This window comes from Micropterus salmoides, unplaced genomic scaffold (assembly GCF_014851395.1).
Source record: "Micropterus salmoides isolate LMB-PRFRI ecotype aquatic unplaced genomic scaffold, ASM1485139v1 Ms_hic_scaffold_2, whole genome shotgun sequence".
In the NCBI taxonomy this organism is placed as follows: Eukaryota; Metazoa; Chordata; class Actinopteri; order Centrarchiformes; family Centrarchidae; genus Micropterus; species Micropterus salmoides.
In genome coordinates, this window is record NW_024041150.1 from 9,775,451 (window position 1) to 9,790,131 (window position 14,681).

Here is a 14,681-nt window from a genome sequence, read left to right on the forward strand (position 1 = left end):
GTACATTACATATTTGCAGTTGAGTCATTATTAAGATGCTGAAAAACCGGCCACCAGCCAGTCGTCTCAAATCCCCCACTAAAATCACCAGTGCAATCAAGGGCCAGTATAAAAGGATTGTAGACAGAGTCAGAGACGATCCCATCCTCAACGGTCTCTCCATTCCTCTGCCCAATGTGAATGCCAAGTCCATCTCTACATTCATGGCACGGGAAGAGAAGAAGGCTAACTACAGGGCAACAGTAATGCCAAGGGTGAAACCCCACCAAAGAGTGCTGTCAGAAGAACCAATGCCAGCAGCTCCTACTCTGCCAGAATCCCTACCAGCTCCAGATCGACCGCAGGTTCAGTACCAGAGCCTACGTCATGCAGCTGGGAAAAGGCATGGCCAGAAGCGGAGGTGAGTTGTTCAGTTCTTCATTTCACAAGTATGTGACTTTACTACTTTATTACAATATGTGAACATATCTGAATTTACCAGCTGAATGGTTTAAACTTAAACAAAACAAACCATGTGAAATGATAGTCATACACATTATCTCTCATGAATTATACTCATCATCGCGTGTATGATTTATTTTTTCAGGGTAGATCTGAAAGAGCCGGAGCTTGTGAACCGGCCCATTCAACCTAAACCCCCTGTGGCCACGTACATCCCACCCAGAGCGTCAGCAGCACCTGTCCTGGTAGTGGTTCCTGCACAGCCACAGGGACCATCCATGATGCTCTGTGGGGCATCCAGCAGTCAAGGCTTCATACCTTTTGCACCGCCTCCTGCGCTGACATCCAGACCAATCAAGCCTCACAAATCCATGAATCCTTGTGGGGCCTGCCAAGTACCCCAGTGTGGTGGGCAGCGTAAGAGGTACACGCCCTCCAAAAACAAGGCTGCTGAAAGCAGCCAAAAAATATTTACCTATTGCCCAGCAACTAGGAAGTCCACCACTTCAGGTTTTGAAGGTGTTGTGTTCAACAGTTTTGAACACTTCAAAAGTGTAGTAGATGAGGAACTACAAAAGAAAAAAAATAACAACTAGAGAGCCAACTACATCAGCAACTACATCCCCCAAATCACAATAGCAGATTTCTGGGATATGGTTACAATATAATTTAATTTGCCATGTTATTTATATTCTTATAATAAGGCTAAAATATAATAAGTCATATTGGCTACAATATCTGCCTCTTACACTAATTCACCGCTTCATTATACACCATCTATAAAACACATACCTATTTTCTCATTGTCTGGCATCAAATCAGACAGTGGGGAAAAAAAGATGTGTTTTTAGTGAATGTAAATATCTGCTTAACATTGCATACTATTGCACTGCATTTCCTCATCCCCTTGTATATATTGTACGTATATTGTATATTGCTCAATGTGTACATGTATAAATCGTGTAAATATATATAAAAATCCTGTAAATAATTAAGTTATTAGTACTTGTTTTGTTATATTTTCTGCTAAATTACTTAATAATTAATGTTAATTCTGTTCTGTTTACCTGTGTTATTATTATTGTTGTGTTTATTTATTTCTGATATGTAGATATATATTGTTGAACAAATAATAAAATTTTTTTTCCAAATATATGATTCCTCTCACTGCTGTTTCCCCAGTTGTCCACTAGATACAGCTAAAGACTGTTACATGAAACTGTATTGAGTATAACAGAATAACTTACCAGTAAGGTAAAGGTAAAGTCTTTTTCTAAAATTCCATTAAGGCCCTTTTATGTGTACATTTTACACGCTCCCTACAGGGTGAATAGGGCCTGTAGAGTGAATAATATCTCAGATATGAGCAATTTACACTTTGTTCAAGTAGCCTAATATAGTTTCTTAGATTTTTTTCAGTGATCTTTCAAACATTGTAACTAAAAGTCTCAAGTTTATTTGTAAAGTGCATCCATTCATACTTTATACGTTTTAATTGAAGCATCATGTTTGTTACATTATGTGACAGACATCATATTATACTTCATAAAACATTCAAGTCAGAGATTCTAGTCTTCTTATTCACAAAAACATAAAAAAGAACAGTAAACCATTTCAGAGGTAAACAAGACAGTATTGATGTCCTGAAGTGTGAAAGCACTGGACTCTTTCCATTTGGCCCGTCCCTCTCTCCTGCTGATCTGTTTATTTTGCTTTTTTCCCAAGGTGATCAGGGCCCAGGATAGGGACTTGGAGGGGTCATGGGCCATTCCCAGGCAGGCACCCGTCCAAGTACTAACCAGGCCCTGCTCTGCTTAGCTTCCGAGATCTGACGAGACCAGGCGCTCCCAGAGCAGTGTGGCTGTAAGCCACTCAGGCGCCCCCAAACGGCCCTTATCTCTGATCACCTCCAATAACATGCATCTTGATTTTTCCCATCTAAATACAACCCCTCTACCCACATCTAATCTGCTACATTTTGTATTAAAATCCCCTACTATAATACACCTCCCCACTATTAATCCTTTTAGCTCCTCTATAATACTTCTTTTGTCTATTTCAACATTAGGAACATAAATGTTAACTAGTCTAAACTCTATATTTCTGTATTTGAATTCTATTACTATTATCCTCCCTGTCCCATCCTTATATACCTCTTTTATACTCTCAACTTTATCTTTTTTAACCAGTATTGCTACCCCTCTTGCATTCCTAGCTCCATTATTATAATAGATGTCACCCCCCCATACCTCTCTCACCTCTTCTACTTTTCCCTCATCCCAGTTTGTTTCTTGGATGCACAATATGTCGCTTTTATATACATACAACAAACCCTTCATCTTCCCTCTATCCCTTAAGCCATTCACATTTACAGAAGTTACAGTGGCCATGAGAGCAAAACAAAATAAAGAAAGTAACTGAAACACTGAAAAGATCACATACCAGACCGCGGTCCCTTATTCCTGTCTCCTCCCGCTCTGTCTCCTACAGCCTTTCTTTTTGCTGTCGGTCTCTGAGCCACTGCTGTCTCATTCTCAGATCCCTCTCGTCTCTCTTCTTCCATCCATTCTTCTCCGCTCCTCTGTTTTGGCACAGTCTCTCCATCGTCCCTCTGATTCTCTGAACACCTCTGTCCTGTCCCCCTCGGTCTTTCCTCCTCAGTCTCGGCCAGCTCCTCGTCCGTCTCGACTCCTCTCGCCTGACCAATCCTCTCTTCCTCGTCTTCCTCCATGACGCCGTCCTCACTGTCGCCGTCCATCTGATACCTCCGCTCCAGTTCTCTATCTTCTTCATCGTTCTCACCTCCAGCCGCCTCCTCTTCCTCCATTGTATCATTACTTTCTTCCTTCTCGGTCTCCGGCTCGGTCTCTCTCCCCTCCTCACACTCGCGTGCGAAATGGCCTGTTTTTTTGCATCTGAAGCACTTGAATTTGGGGCAATCTCTGAAGACATGTCCCGGTTTTATACAAAGTCTGCACACCCGCATCTGTCTGTCGTGGATCACACGGAAATACTCCGTGCCTCTGAGAGTCTCAAACTTGGTGGAGTACGGGAGTGAGCGCACCTCCTCAGTGAAGCGCACCTTTAAAAACCTCGTTCCATCAGCGATCTCCGTCCCCGGCCACATGCGCCTCTTGATTGGCGACATCTGCCTCACTCCCCACTCATTCAGTCGTGATCATCCATATATACCGGCAGGTTAATGAAGGACACCACCATATCGGTGCTGATTATGTCCCTGGCATGCACAAGCGCTCCTTTCACACGAAGACCATCCATCAGCTTCGTCTTCCCCTCCTCGTCCTTCATTGTGACTTCATACGTCCTCTCACCTCTCACTCTGCAGCCGATCACTTCTCCGCACTTCTTCTTCACCTCCGTCAAAACTTCCATCATTGAAACTCTTGCCGTTCCCTCCACCTCCACCTCGATCGTCAAGTCTCTTCCGTACTTTTCTCTCACTCCTCCTCGCTCTTCTCCGCCACTCTTTCTGTTCAAATTTCGTTCTTCGTTTGCTCCTTGGCCTTCATCCGTCTCGTTGCTCTGTCTGCCGTCAATCACGGGTTGTCTGTCGTTCTCCACACTTTCCTTTTCTCCCATATTCCGCCTGTCCGTGTCTTTACTCTGCAATTTTTCCGTTCCGTTGTTTGTTGCCATGATGTCCGACCGAAAAAAAAAGAAAAACCTCCCCCAAACAGCAAAGCTGTCAGGGGATTGAGGCTTATAATAAACGCAAACTTCCTTCCAAACGAAATCTATCACCAAAATGACAAAAAAACTAATATATATGAAGAAAAACGTTTTGATTCAAGGCACACTATTACCGCTCTGCCACTTCCTGCTTCAACCTTCAGGTGTGTTCAGGGTGGTATGGCCGTAAGCCACTCAGGCGCCCCCAAACGGCCCTTCAAAAGATGTTCTACGGCTAATTGACAAAAAACTTATTCTGCCCATAATGTCCAAGGTGCTCCAGAGTCACTTGGAATCCACAGGCACTGATTCCTGGGTAAACATCCAGGAACCGGGACACCGTTCACGCTGGCAGTCCACAGACAGGAATAGTCACCCGTTCCCGGGTATGGGTACAGCAACAAGGCCACCTTCAGCCGGAGGTCCTCACTCACAAACAGACGCTCATTCCTGGGTGGACATTCAGGAAAAGGATCCAGTCCGCCTGGAAGTCCCTAGCCAGGATCAGACGCTCGTTCCTGGGTAGAGAACCCGGGATCCACGACCCCGTGCCAGCTCTAGGTCCACACCCCGGGAACAGGGAGTGATTACTGGGTAAAGTTCCATGGCCGGCCCACCTTCTGCTGGACATCCATCCCAGGAACAGACGGTCCTTCCTGGGCAGACTTTGAGGAAAAGGACCCAGTCAACCTCCAAGTCCAGACCCCTGAACAGGCACTCCTTCCTGGGCAGACACAACCACCCTCCCTCCAGCTTGCGACCCATATCCCAGGAACAGGAACTCATTCCTGGGTAAAGTCAGAAGGGACCGGCCCCCCCTTAACCACCGGAGGCCCATACCACAAGGAAGAGGAACAGATTCCTGGGTAAAGTTCCGGGGACCAGGCCACCTTCTGCTGGAGGTCAATACAGTCATTCCCGTGTAGACATTTACGAAAAAGGGCCAGGTCGAGCTGGAAGTCCACACCCCAGGAGCAGGCACTCAGTCCTGGGCAACGCTCTAGGCCCCTCCTGCTGAACGGCCCACAGCCAGATATAGATACTCATTCCTGGCTAAGGATCCAGGGATCAGGACCCCCAGGAACCAGGCCACTCCAAAGTCCAACAGGTCACTGGAAGCCATCAATTCAGTATATTAAGGCTAAAACAGCCAGCTTCTACCTTTTAGAGGCTTTCATGTAGAAATCTCTGAGTTGAGCTCCAAATGGCTTCAAACTTACCCAGAAGACTCAAAGAGTCAACACCATCAAGAATTTTGAATCTCAACCTTTTGCCGCCTTTCCCAAGCTAGTTTCTTTCAGGGGCCACATAGGAGCCCTAAATCACAACAGCTCAAATCAGCGTCCCACACCCATCATACAGTTGTATTTTGGTATTAAAACTCCATTTAGAACTTATTAGGTGGTTGTTAGCTCATAAACTCCACAAAAGGAGCTTTACACACTCGCTTAGGCTTGAGAAGCAAGAGAGTCCTGTTCAGTGAAATATGGGTTTATCAAATTGGTATTTTTGTTGTAAAGATGAGATCTGGTGAAACACTCTGTCCTGTGACTGATCTGTCTAAAACAACAGAAAGTGAGCTAAATTTGACTCCAAAGCTATACTTATACTGAGCCATCAACTCAGTATAAGGCTAAAACAGCCAGCTTCTACCTTTTAGAGACTTTCATGTAGAAATCTCTGAGTTGAGCTCCAATGGCTTCAAACTTACCCAGAAGACTCACAGAGACAACACCATCAAGAATCTTGAATCTCAACCTTCTGCCGCCTTTCCCAAGCTAGTTTCTTTCAGGGGCCACATAGGGGCCCCAAATCGCAACAGCTCAAATCAGCGTCCTAAATATTTCATACAGATGTATTTTGGTATTAAAACTCCATTTAGTACTTATTAGGTGCCTGTTGGACTTTGGAGTCAAATTTCTGTTGTTTTAGACAGATCAGTCACAGGAGTGTTTCACTAGATTTCATCTTTACAATAAAATTATTAAAGCAATTATTAACTAACTGATCACTAGTAATAATTGTATAATTATTAAAACTACCTAGAGGTCCGGAGAGTCTAGGATTATAACAACTCCGGTGGTGCCCTGAAACGAGGAAAATTTTGATTTTATGAATCTTCAATTATGAATTCATAATTGGGTATCAATTCTCATAAATTTTTTAAAATGCATAACTAAAACATTTTAGGTCTGCTACAGCTGGATAATGCAAGATGAAGGCCTTCCTGCTTCCATTGGTTCCACCCAATAGCATGTCATTCCTGGCATTTAACATAAATTGTGTGATGGAGAAAAGTCCCATTAATGCTCATATTATTTCAGTTCATCCATGTATTGACACTGACTTTTAATTTAAGAGAGATGTAATGCAGTTTTATTGTATTGCCATGTTAGAATATTAACAGCTTTCTCTTATGCAGTCTCATTTATAGCATAAGAGAGAAAGAATACAAAAAGAATAAAACACAGGTTTCCTAAAATGATACAAATAAGCAACACTTACCAGATTTTGTCATGTTGTGAGGATACAACGAGACAGGTAGCTGTTTACCATTTCGACCTCCTCCCCTGCAGTTGTACCAGCACCTTCCTGATTTTTGCCACTCCAGATTATCTAACAAATCAGCGTGATACTAACATTATAATCATATACAGTGTATTATATAATAAAAATATAATTTTAAATTGTATGACAAAGAATATCTAGTACCTCACACTTGGTTGAATGAGCCTTGGCATGCATGACAGAAAGGAACGGCCTCATCTGCAGTAAAGGTCTGAGTTCCAACATGGAGACTGCCAACTTCTCAAGGTAGGGCCAATATTTGCAATATCTGTGCAAGAGCAATGTCTGTTTGTGGCTGCCTGAAGTTCCTTCTGCAGGAACAGTGGATAGGCAAATATATCCCCCCTATACATGTTAAGGGCCTTGAGTAGCACTCCATGTCTGAAAACAACCACCTCAAGAACCTCTTCATCCAGTTTGCTTGCTTTTCTGGCAGTCTCACGTGCAGCAGTCCACTGACTGGCTCCACAGATCCCCCGCTGGCAGTCTGCATGACAAAACAATTCTGGTTAAAACTTAAATTTACAATTTCTTCTTAACTAGTTACTTAATCTACCGACCATGGGGTCAGATTTCACCACACCAAATGGCATTTGTAATAATTTAGGACAATAAAGCTTTACTTTCAAACTACTAATAAAGGTTTTGTCAGGGTTTAGGGTGCTTCAGAAAATGCATCTTCCACTTTCTCAACTCCAGCTACACAAACTAGTTGAAAGACAGGGTGACAAACCACATGCATAGTAACTCTTTTACAGAAATCTGATATTAAATAGATTACCGAGTTACTAAACTAGCTACTTAATTTCAAACCTTAACACAAAATTGCTTGGAAGAGTGGACCATACTGCTCAAAGTGCTTGTAACAAACTAAAATACTTATCTGTATCACAGGTCTTGAGGGATACATTAACTATTTAATAAAGTAAAAACCAGACAGTTCACATTTTGGATTAAAATCAAAGGTGCAAACACTATAGATTTTACTCACACTTTTCATTTTACTCCTGATCTCCTCAACAAACTGGTGTACGTCAGCATCCTTGGCAATGAATGTGCCATCAAAATATGGTTCCTCGGACCTTAATGGAATACGAAAAAAAATCATGTTCGGTGTCAGACATTGGTTAATTTTACAAAGTGTAAAACAACTAAACCTTTTAACTGACAAAATCTGTACTGTTTTCTGTTGCCATGTTTGGAATACGTCTCCATGTATTTTTCTAGCTTGTACATTCGATTAGTAAAACGTCTAATAGCTACATTAATATTATCTCATACCTACATATGGCAACTTTGATCAACACTGATCTTACCCTTCCAAAGTAACAAGTCTTCCTCTCCAACATCCCGTTTTCATGTCTCCCCATTTCTGCTTCTTTTTAGCAGTGGATGTCCTTCAGCATTTCTCTCCACCCATCGGACATTATATTTGCTGTCTTTAGTGGATGTTGCTTTGCCATTGGCTTCCTTTGCCTTGCATGACAGAAAGTTAGTATTTTATGATAACACTAAAATACAACTGTTAAGCAGTTCATACAAATTTCCCGGTCTAATTGTTTTGAGCAAGAAGCATGTCTGCAATGAAAATAACGTCCTCTGCTCTCCCTCTGTCTTGCTGAGCAGCCATTTCAATAATACTATATTGGAAAGGAAGACAAAAACATGGTCAGACAACAAAAAAAAAAAAGGGTGTAGGGAGGCCATAGGGAGAGTAAGGGAAAAAAAGGAAGCAAGCTAAGTGTTAACAGTACTATTACTGTACTAAGGTGAAAGAAAAATACCTTTGGCTCTCCAACACATCACCACCTGCTTGTACAAACCGTCATGCATGCGTGTCACTGTCACGCTTTGAGGAGGCAAAGCGTGACAATGACACGCATCCTCTAGCGGACCAGCGTGAGTATTACACGCTTTGGCATGACGTCAGGCTGACCTGTGGCACTGACCTCCCACATTATGAAGAACCTGGAGAGTCTGGATCAGCTGCGGCCCATGGTCAGACCTTTCCTGGACCCCCTCCAGTTCGCCTACCAGCCCCGACTGGGAGTTAAGGACAGCATCATCTTCCTGCTCAACCGCATCTACGCCAACCTGGACAAGCACTGTGAGGGTCATGTTTTTTGACTTCTCCAGTGCTTTCAACACCATCCGGCTAGCCCTGCTGGGTGAGAAGCTGACAGCAATGCAGGTGGATGCCCCCCTCGTGTCCTGGATTGTTGACTACCTCACTGGCAGACCACAATATTTGCGTCTGCAACACTGTGTGTCAGACAGTGTGGTCAGCAATACCGGGGCCCTTTAGAGGACTGTCCCCTCTCCCTTTCTCTTCACCATCTACACCACAGACTTCGACTACAACATAGAGTCCTGCCATCTTCAGAGGTTTTCTGATGACTCTGCTGTTGGATGTATCAGCAGGGCTGATGAGACTGAGGACAGGGCTGTGGTGGGTGACTTTGTCACATGGTGTGAGCAGAACCATCTACAGCTCAACGTGACTAAAGAAATGGTTGTGGATCTAGAGAGCCAAGGTACCAGTGACCCCTGTTTCTATCCATGGGGTCAAGTGTGGAGGATTACAAGTACCTGGGAGAGCAAGTTGACAATAAACTGGACTGGGCCGAGAACACCCAAGCCCTCTACAGAATGAGTCAAAGCCATCTCAACTTTCTGAGGAGGCTGAGGTCCTTCAACATCTTCCGGACAATGCTGAGGATGTTTTATGAGTCTGTAGTGGCCATTGCTATCCTGTTTGCTGCTGGGGCAGCAGGTTGAGGGTAGCAGACACAACAGACTCAACAAACTGATCCGCAAGGCCAATGAGGTTGTGGGGGTGGAGCTGGACTCTCTGTCGTGTGTCAGAGAGGAGGATTCTGTCCAAATTACATGTCATCTTAGACAATGTCTCCCACCCACTCCATGATGAGCTGCTCAAACACGGGAGCATTAAGTTAACTAATTTCACTTAAGTCAATTTACTTAACTTGCCTAAATAAAAATATTTAATGTTGACTTTTTGTTTCACACGGGACACAAACCTCCTGGTTCAAAGTCAGGGTGCAGACTATGGCTCTTGACCATGCGTCCATATGAGGCGACTTGGGAGTGAGAATGGGTTGATTATACTGGACATTATTACCAGTTTTGTGCAATATTGTATGTTTAATAATTAATGTGCAATATTCTCTGTGGCTATTCTGCTGCTATTTATTCAGTATTACCTTTCACAATAATAATTCTTTAATACCATAATGATTCTTTAATAATGTAAATATTGGAAATACCCACAATCCTTTATATTTTTCTTTATATCTTATATTTATATACTCTTATTCTACCTACTTTCTATAATTATTTTTCTATTCCTGATGCCTTGATATGTGTGCAACTGTGACAAAAGAATTTCCCCTCAGGGATCAATAAAGTATTTCTGATTTTCTTTTTTATATTTCCTCCCTGGAAGCCATTGGGGCCACAACGCAAAACGTGCCAACATGTTCCACAATGATGTTGGGAGGAGGATAAATTGGAAAGGGATCACTGAGGAATAAATCTTTCTGCCAGATGGCATCGGAGATGTTGCTTCTGTGTAAGTAATTGTAATATATAAACAATTTGAAGTCACACAGACAGGGATCAAACTGACATTATCACTACTTAAAAAAAACACAACCATGCTTATTAATTTCAGTGAGACCACTGCATCGACGCATCGGGCTGAATTATTTTAGAACATTACAGCCTAAATTGTTATCATTAATTGCTAGAGCGAAGGTGGTCTGCATTGGCATCATTTAAAGTATTATTTTAGATTGTAAAGTTAAGATTACAGTGTCAAAACTCAATAGCTATTGTCATCATTTAGAGTGTTATTTTATAGTGTAAAGTTAAGATCACAACGCTGAAACTCTATAACTCTGTGTGTAAGCAGGCATGTGTGCTCTGGTAGCAGAGTGAGCACAGCAAGCATCATCAAAAACACCAGCAAAGGAAAATGTAGAAGCAGAATTAGTAAAAATTGTGTTACAAAACAGACATCAATACAGTAAGAATGTCTTGTCTATAGCACACAGCACAAGAGACAACAGCTTATTCCACAAAGTCAGGGTTTGGGTTAAAATAGCGTGATCGGCAGAGGGCATGCCTAGGACACAGAGAGGGGGAGCATTGCAGACAAAAAGTTAGACATCAGTCAAGAAACAGTCATCAGTGATTATCCTTAATTAATATTAATAATTTTAATCAGTTTTATTATCATTAATCAGTTACTTTAATCAATAAGTAATCATTCTTATATCATCATTTTTAACCATTTTATTAGTATTAATCATTAATCATTCTTAATCATTTTCTTTTTACATAGATGTGCTTTGGTTTTTACTTATAAGTAGTGAACTGTAGTCATGAACACAGAAACAAGCTCACTGTGGTTAGATCCTTGAGCGGGAGGAATGACTGCAGGAAGAGGCTGCAGATGGTTTGCCTTGTCCAACTGTCATCTACTGTAGATTATGACCATAGGAGAGGCTGCAGGTGTGCAAGATCTGCTGACACTGTGACAGTGCATGCTTCGTTCTGCTGTTATCTACTGTTGTGATTACATGAGGAACTGCTGATGTGTTAATCTGCTAATATTAAGACTACATGCTTAATTACTGATTAAGGGGGTTTGATTGTCATCTTCCAACCTCTGGTTATTATAGCCAGTATGAGTGAATTTGCTTATGACCCTGTGTGAGCTTTGAGTGAACTTGCTGAAGGAATTCATGCTTTGCAAAAACACGACAGAGGATGGTCATCCTCAGTCAGCATAACATCAAGAATGCTGACCAAGCATCAATGAAAAATGCAACTTTACTTATGTTATTCTTATATTAATGGCTTAAAAAATTCATTCAAAAATTCATTCGCATGCAGTGGGCTTCTGCTCGCAGAGTGGTGTTTAGCTCGCGCAGTGGATTTCTGCTCGCTCAGCTGGGGCAAGTTCAGTGCAGACAAAACTTAGCAAAACATTATTTTCAACGGAAACGGTGGTCCCCTGACGACCCTGGTGTGTACGCAAGCGCACTGCATTTTCCTGCATTTTTAACGCCGTTGTGTTTACAAACTTGTTGCAGCTGATTGGGTAACACCTGACACCAAACGAGAACGTTGCGCAACGTTGCAAAGAAACATGTCGTTCAATTCGAAAATGTTACAAACCGTTGCAAAACGTTTTGAGATTTAACTCGCCCCTTATTTCTGCCTACATGACTTTAGACAATTTGGGGGCGGAAACCAAGGAGGGCACCACTGACCCTCTTATGATTGGTCACTTTCAACGTGATCACAACCAGAGCCCTTAAATATGAGGGTTACGACACTCCCATTGACTTCTGTCCATAGATTGGAACTGGAATGCGGAAGTGATGCGTGTCACGGGGCAGCCAATAGTTCCAAACACTGGCTGTGTCCGAAATCACCCACTACTCACTGTATAGTGGACTATATAGTGAGCTCGCCATTTTGTAGATGCTGTCCGAATGTATAATGATAATTACTATACCCTATATAGTCCATTCAATGTATCCCAGAATGCATTTTGAAAAGTAGTGTACAACCAATGGTTACTAACCAAGCCATATATACCATCATGCACTGTGCTGATAATGATCGGGGTAGTGTCCGAAAGGGTTGTTTTAATAATGCCAGTGAGCTCACTATATAGTGCTCTACATACAACTCCCTACATAGCCCCTAGGGAGTAGTGAATGAGTGGGGATTTCGGACACAGCCACTGAATAGTTCAGAAAACATTGTTGTCAGGTCTCTTGGGGAAAACCAAAAGCAAGATATGTTGTTATACAATTAAGTTTCTTAAAAAAACTGAGAATTCTGTTTTGTTTGTTTATTTTATTTTATGTTTAATCTCTCGTTTCACACTCCAGTCCAATAGGTGGCGGTAATGCACCATTAAACTACAAAATGGCAAGCTCACTTTATAGTCCACTCTTAAACACAGGACAAGAATCGTGGGGCAAATAAGAGTTTGCAGCAGTGAGGTAATACTTTACTCTATCTTTCCTACTCTTGAGGTGCTATTTCTTTGCACTTTTACTGAGCAATCCACTAGAATCTGAAGGCCGGCTGAGCAAGATCAAACAACTTTGTGTGTGTCCCACCCACTGAAACCAAGCTTTTGTCTTTTTAATCCGGAGGGCGATCTCAGCTGGGTGCAATCATTCTTAATGCCCAACACCTGTGTGCAATTAGACTCACAGTACTTTAGTGAAACCTACCACTGAAGCGTCAGCGTTAGCGTCTGCTCCTTAGGTAAAGACCAGCGAGTCTACCTGTGCGAGTCCACTGAGTAAGGCCGCCTTCAAGAGAAGCTTTTTCCCTTCCGAGGCACACCCACTCTCCCACGGCTGTTGGCTCTACTTGGTTCAGAATGGGCTGTCAAGCTCCAATCTTGTCATCCAATCCTGGCATTTGAAGGTCCAATGTCGGAGGCCAATCGCTCAACGGGATATCCAATGTGACATTGGATGGCGCCCAATCACTGCGCGGGATGACATTGGACGTCACTTATTGCTGCGCTTCTTTCCAGTCCCTCCGCCAGTGACTGACATTGGACGTCGCCGCTGCGCTTCTTTCCAGTCCCTCCGCCAGTGACTGACATTGGACGTCGCCGGCGAAACGGCTTCTAACAACTCTGTCAGAAGTAAGTAATAAATGTCTTTATTTTATAGACATACATGCTTAGTTATATTATATATATATATATCCATCTTTTGTTGTCGAGTGTCACATTACGTTATAATGAAGGCACGACGTTAGCTAACGTTAACTGCTAGCAGTCGCTAACGCATATCACTAACTTAAATGTAATAACGGTATAAAAAATTAATATAAGTGTAACGTTAAACAGCCATGCATGCTTTATTCCCCTTCTTAATTAGCCACACCCATTATATGCATTGCATCTCATCGTTTGTCTCAGTTGCATTATTATAGGCAACGTCAGTCGGCATAGCTAGCAATCGCTAACGTCAAAGGTAAAACCTGTTGTGTTTCTATTAATAGAAATAGTTTCTATATTAGTTATAGAAACGTTTCATTGTATCAGAATATTTTAGTAGGCTTACTACCTGTTTAAGACAGCGGTGGCAGGTAACCAACGTTATATAGCTAACACAGCTGCTGTAACTTACATATTTTGTACAGAACGTAATATATTATGTTTGCTTCTGACAAGTTACATGAGCAAGTATGTATGTGCCGCAGTGTCACAGTGAATAATTCAAAGCATGTTCACATTCAGTGTTGTACTTGACAAGAGCTATTGTGGGTGTGCTTACAGATTAACTGGTGAAATAGCTACCTACCAATGACATTTGAGCCAATGACATTATTATTAGCCCATCTGGAGCATTGAAGAAGGGAGATAACAGCTGTTAATGGTTGTAGATATATCCATGTCATTACTGTATCTGAATGCAAATATATTACGTTCATATTATTAGATGAGCATCAAACCTAAGAGCCACAAGGCCATGGGAAATGGCGAGTGGATGGCGAGGCTGAGGGCATTTGCCACCACTGGCCTTTGGCCTTCAGGAGGTAATAAACCAGCCCCAAGGCAACGGAAGTGGTATGACCTCTACCAGAAGGTAAAGTATTGCAAAATTTCTACCCATTACTTGTTACGGTCATTAACATGCAGTTCACTTGATGAAAAATGGTCGATTTCATGGTGCAGATAGTATCAATCAGACGGACTGTAAATTACGATTCTGATTGTTCCAGATTGAGAAATGCCCCATGCAGGCCCATGGACAGAGCACCCTCTTTGGAGGGTCCAAGGCCTGTAACTGTGGCTTTCACACCGTTAAGGTGATCTCTTTCAAAATGACATCACATAAATTTTCATCTTGCATCGCATCTGTGTTATAACGCTGTTGCAGTTACATCACATGTCGTAATTCTGTTCTTTTAGC

At 42.3% G+C, this 14,681-nt stretch overlaps 1 long non-coding RNA gene across 1 annotated transcript; it reads left to right on the top strand.

The window, feature by feature from the left end:
- The first annotated feature begins 13,124 nt into the window (after positions 1 to 13,124).
- LOC119911557 lies at positions 13,125 to 14,571 on the top strand. Its single transcript, XR_005445911.1, has 3 exons — positions 13,125 to 13,405; positions 14,208 to 14,354; positions 14,491 to 14,571. It is a non-coding gene; the product is annotated as an uncharacterized LOC119911557 (long non-coding RNA).
- Positions 14,572 to 14,681: the final 110 nt, after the last annotated feature.